Here is a 5,708-nt window from a genome sequence, read left to right as displayed (position 1 = left end):
ATTTTCAGTGCGTGCGAGCACGCGCACGGGACAAGCCCATAAGGCGAAGCCTAGACGGAGCCTGCATGAAATAGAACTGAGGTTCATCCTTTCAAAGTAATGTACAGTCGGATTAAAACTAACAAATAACAGGATTTAATTGAAAGCTAGAGAGAGTCGACTTTTCTCTTTATATTTATTTATTTTTGTTTAGATTAATATTGATATGATAAAAAAAAAACGTACTGGCAATGATGGAAAAGTATAACAAAATGGGGAACGACTTCATGTTACATTATCTTATGCATGTGGGGAACCACCAAAACCCAGTTCTTAAAATTCATATTATTGCGGGGCTTTCATAAGTGCGTCATAAGCTAAATCACCATTTTGTTCCCTTATTAAGCAATAGATAATAACTTAACTGATTTTAATTTATTTATTTAAATGGAGGGCACTCTGGGTTAAATGCGCGCTGACAACAAGTTTTGCTTTGGATTGTGGAGATTCACCATGCTCTCAAACATGGTGAGGTTCAATATGGATCATTCTTCCTAGACAGATATGCCCCGAGTACACACACAGCCTACGAATTTGCAGGGTGCTTTTATCATGTTAGTGAACATTGCTACAACACAGGCCATCAATGGCGATTCTACACGGGGGCCTACAGGGGCCAGTGCCCCTTTAGACATGTCCCTGGTCCAAGCTAAGTAAAATGACTTCATTTCTTAAGTGAGTTGCTGTTCTTATAGCAGCTGTCATGAAATGAGGGAAGAACAGTAGAACAGGGAAGTTTCCTTTGCGCTCTTTAGACTGTGCAAGATTGCTGTAACCATTCCTGTAAGCTCAGCCTCTTGGGAACACAGTTGCTCCAGATTTTGATGATTTAGTATCCCCAACAACAAGTGCTCCAATGCGTTCTTGTCGTATTGATTTCAATGAGGTTGGGCCAACAGTGAGAATCCCAATTTACATATGAAAAAAAGAGGCTCTTGGATTTTGAAATTAACTTCCCCCAGTAGTCTTTCTCTTAAATGTGAAGTCTGCATTTTATTTTCTTACGGTGTATATTGTGTGCTTAATAAGCAGCAATATATGATTTCATTTCGATTCAAATAATATGTTTCTTGGAATTGGTATCCATTATTATAAATTCTATTTTCTGCTCTTCTCTTCAAACAAACCAATAAAAAATAAAGAAAAGACAAATATTATGTCTCCTCCTTTTCGGACACTTTGCGCTTCCTCGGGATACCGAAGATAGGTGGTAGAGTTCCTCTTGCCATCTCTCTGTCCGCCTCTGTGAAATGAGCAAACCGTCTGCAATGACTGCACACACACACACACACACAAATACACACACACACACACACACACACACACACACACACACACACACACACACACACACACACACACACACACACACACACACACACACACAAAGTTTTTGTAGGTCATTGTTACGGTTGTGTTAATATTGGAATTCACAGCACATCTGCTTCAGAAGAACTATACCCTTCAGTATGGAGATTCTCCAACAAAGTGGAGCATTACCACTTCCTGAGATGTGTTATTATGTCATGCTGTGGAAGATAACATATTAGTCAGAATTAACTTCCAAAGACTGCAATGAGAGTAGACAGTTTGTACTCGACTACATCATCATTTTGCATTACCTTTAGCCGTTTCATTTTCGTATATTTTCCTTTCTATATATTTGTATGTATCTAGTATAGGCCTACTATTTGAAATTTCGTTGAGATAAATAAGTTGCATGTAATTATAACTATTATTTAAAGTGTCTGCTATCGTGGATAAATACGTTATCTTAAGGAGTGGACCCATCACAAACACATTTCACAAACGCATGTTTTTGCAATCACAATTAGGTTGTTTCAGTCATTAATTTTAGTTACTTGCCATCGTTGTCATCTTGGTGAAGTAGTCGAGAAGAGAATGAAGCTCTCCCGCGCGATTAGCCAGTGACTTCAGTGGGGGGGGGCAAGTGGAATCACGTGACAGCACTTGGACGTTGGATGTCCATGTCCTACAAGCCACAGCCGCAGCGAGACATTGTAGCTTTACATAGCTTGCAGTACGATGGACAGCTGTGGTCTGGTAAAGAAGTAATAAGAGAAAGAAAATAAATAAGTTTTATTTGTTCCACATTTCTTTGATTCACTGAAAACCTCAAGATGTTTAAAACCCACACAAGAATAATCACCACAGCTGAAGCCGGTATTGTGACACTCAGAACAACCAGCAACAAACTCGTCGCACCTATTTCAGTAAACGCCATAGACGACTACTAATGACGTAACTGGGTCTTGAAGGGTTGTACCTTTTGTGGGGAAGAATTCCCCTTGACCCTCTGTTTCGAGCATGGACATATTATATATTTCGAGGGGCAATTCGGGGCCGCTCAAAAGCGTGGGCCACTGACAAATGAGGGGTAGGGCTAAAGAAGAGAATTGAGATTGGGCTGGGCATCAGCGATGGGAATAACCTTGTTGAGACTGCTTTTGGCTGAGCACAAAAGCAGGGTTTACTCTCGCACCAACAGCCCATCCCACACTCAAATCAGTAAAGATAAATCGAGATCCTCCTGCTGACCCCCCACTGCAGCTTAGAGAGTACAGGCATACCTAATATGTGTATGTGTGCACTGAGGAGAAACACTTCTACCTTAGCTGGAAGGAGACCCTGGACACCGCCTTTATGTTTGATGCGTCAACAAGAGAGCAGGAAGCAGACATGGTTTTGCATGAGACAGGCAGCCATGCAAAACTCTTATAGTAACAGATGTAGTATTACATGCAGGTTTCCAGGTAGAATTGGTGAGTGCATTACGTTTAAGAGGTGCTCCTCACTAGATGGGTTGATATTTGACCAAATCCCACATTTTGACTTATTGAGTCTCTATTTTCCTGATAAAACGCTTTGAAACGAAAGCCAATCTTGCATGTACTTGGTCAGCTGTTGATCATTGAATTGCAATGGTGTAACTTTGAGATTTGTTTCCAGGAATACATGCTTTTGCAACGCATCCATCTTGATCTGAAGATCACATCATTCATCAGGGAAGAGGAAATATTTGTGTGACTAATCTTTCTACGTCTACATTACATCGTTACATCGCAGCTGTTGGCTGCTTAAAACTTTGGGTGATTGAGGAAGGAGGAAGGCCCTTAAAAGTATTAAAAAGTAATAAACAAGGAATTACATCTCCCCGAATCCCCCTCAAACTAGGCCAATGAGTTTTTCAATTTGTTTTAAGTGCAGGCCTATCCCCTAAATTTTGTAAAATTTGTGTGGATTTATTTATATGTTGCGAGTTGGACCTGAGCGATTTCAATTATGTGACGTGGCTAATCCAACGAAAACTAAGGCAGCTGTATATCTGACTGATTGTTGGTATAGCACTTTTAATTTAGGTGTGGCTCTTTTCTTTGTGTGCCTCAACTTGTTGGAGAACTAGTTCATCAACTATTCTCCTTCTCATCCACTCCTTCACTCTCCCCCTTTCAATTATTTAAACCCTCAACTTTACCATCTCTTATAGAATTACTAGCCTAAACCACCTCTTACTCATCACCTGTCATCTCATCTCTGAGATATTGTTTAAAAATGAATAATAAAAAGGTAAAGGTGACTGGCATTTAGCAGACACTTATATCCAAAGCAACACAGATTTGCAGCGTGGGGTTTATCAGTTTATCAGTGTGTGTGTGTGTGTGTGTGTGTGTGTGTGTGTGTGGTGTGTGTGTGTGTGTGTGTGTGTGTGTGTGTGTGTGTGTGTGTGTGTGTGTGTGTGTGTGTGTGTGCGTGTGCGTGTGTGTGTGCATCTAGGGTACATAGACACCTCCCTCACGCCCCCTCAGTCGCTAAAACACACACCTTACTGTACAGAGCCTTTCTCTCTCAGTTTGTGTAACCCCTAGGGTAATGCCCACTCTTTAGTCTTCTCTGCACCCTATCTCCGGCTTGTGGTAGCCTGCTCTTTCTTCAGCCAGCACTCCGCCTTTATGCCTGCCTCGTTTATCGGAGGAAGTATGGCTTGGGGGTGGAGCCAGCAGGTTGCCAGACCTACTACTCCCCTCACTCCTCCCTGCAATCTGCCACAACACGTGGCAGATTCTTTTACATCATACCCTTGTAAAAGAATAGCAAGTCTATACACATTTGTATTCAAACTAACAAATATTGTTCTGCTTTGGAGACAATACAGAAGAGCTAGCTGGATGCTATAGATCCCAAGCTTTAACCAGTGGCCTATTTCTGTGTACTAGAAGGCAAACTACCACCATGGCAGGCATGTCTTTATCCAAGAGTGGGATAATGCATGACTGCTTGAACTTTAAGCTTATAAATCCACAAAAGTAACTGCACCCCGCATATCATTCCTTTAAGAGTAGTGTGGGATTTATACTGCAAGCTCATGTAATTTCCTCTCTTTACAGTCAACAATAAAATGGGTATCAAAATACTTGGGAAACATCCTTTGTGGCCATCACATACCCAAGGAGAGTTAAGTTACGTTAGTTAAGTTATCCTTTATTGTCCCGTTTTGGGGAAAATCCTTTCACGCCTTAGTTTGTTACATTGTTTTGTTAAGTGTTGGGGTATTCAATCTGGTTTCAATCTGCCACCGCACCGCTAGTTGCTATTAAATTATAAACACTGCTCTTAATTATTATTTTGGGGGATGAGGCCGATTTTAAAATAATCATTATTTCATATTTATTTATTTGAAATAAGTGTACAACAAATAAATATTTATTTAATTGTTGTACACTTCATTACCTTATAGTTCACGAAGAAGCTAATCTAACGGATTGTCTTCGTAGATTTTTTTTTGGTGTCTTCCTAAACAATTGAATATTTGCGAGAGAGAAGATATGAGAGAACATCTTTTCATTATACATGAACTGGTTAGCAGAGTAGCTTAACAAATTGACAACTCTTAATTAAAATTTCAGTTTGAGCTCCATCAAGTTGCATGCCCTACCTTGTAGCTTTTTCCTCCGAAATTTAGCTTGAAGTAGGCTAGTTCTCCAAGATTGAAGCGACAGACAATCCTATTAAACACATTTGGGATTGGGTTACATGATGCCCGGTTTTGAGTATGCGAAATATTGTAATGGTTCAGGAATGGCGCCAGGATTCCAATTGTGGATGGGCCAGACCAATTGTGGTTGGTCCTTAAATTAAAAACGTTATCAAATCCCTGTTTAACCTAATACAAATGACTGAATAATATAGCCTACTGTTATATTATCTATGCATATAGAGATTTGAATAGCTTGATGTTCTTTAAATATTTTGCTGCATTGTAAAAAGTTTCGTTGCATAGGACGGACCTATCCGCGATCTCACTGCGGTCATGCCAGCCGACTCATCGAGATCGGCGGTCAAGCCAGCCGACCCAGTTTTTTGCCGTACCTGTATATACAAAGTTTCCAATATGAGACATATTACATATGATTTTGGATTCAATTTAAAAGAAAATGCCCTGTTATATGTATATGTCTCATATTGGAAACTTTGGTTGGCTTTTATTTTGAAACTCCACATCAGAATGTTCTGAAACTTCTTGGGTGACCCTGTGGGGTATATCTGGCTGTGCTTTAGCGCGTCGATTTAAGGCCTAGAGACTGTAAAAGTGGTCAGGAATCGAATATATTCCAAATAGTTTAGTTATGCTTGTATAACACGAGGCCGAC

The sequence above is a fragment of the Gadus chalcogrammus genome, chromosome 20 (genome assembly GCF_026213295.1).
Source record: "Gadus chalcogrammus isolate NIFS_2021 chromosome 20, NIFS_Gcha_1.0, whole genome shotgun sequence".
Lineage (NCBI taxonomy): Eukaryota > Metazoa > Chordata > Actinopteri > Gadiformes > Gadidae > Gadus > Gadus chalcogrammus.
Note: the sequence above shows the minus strand (reverse complement) of the source record.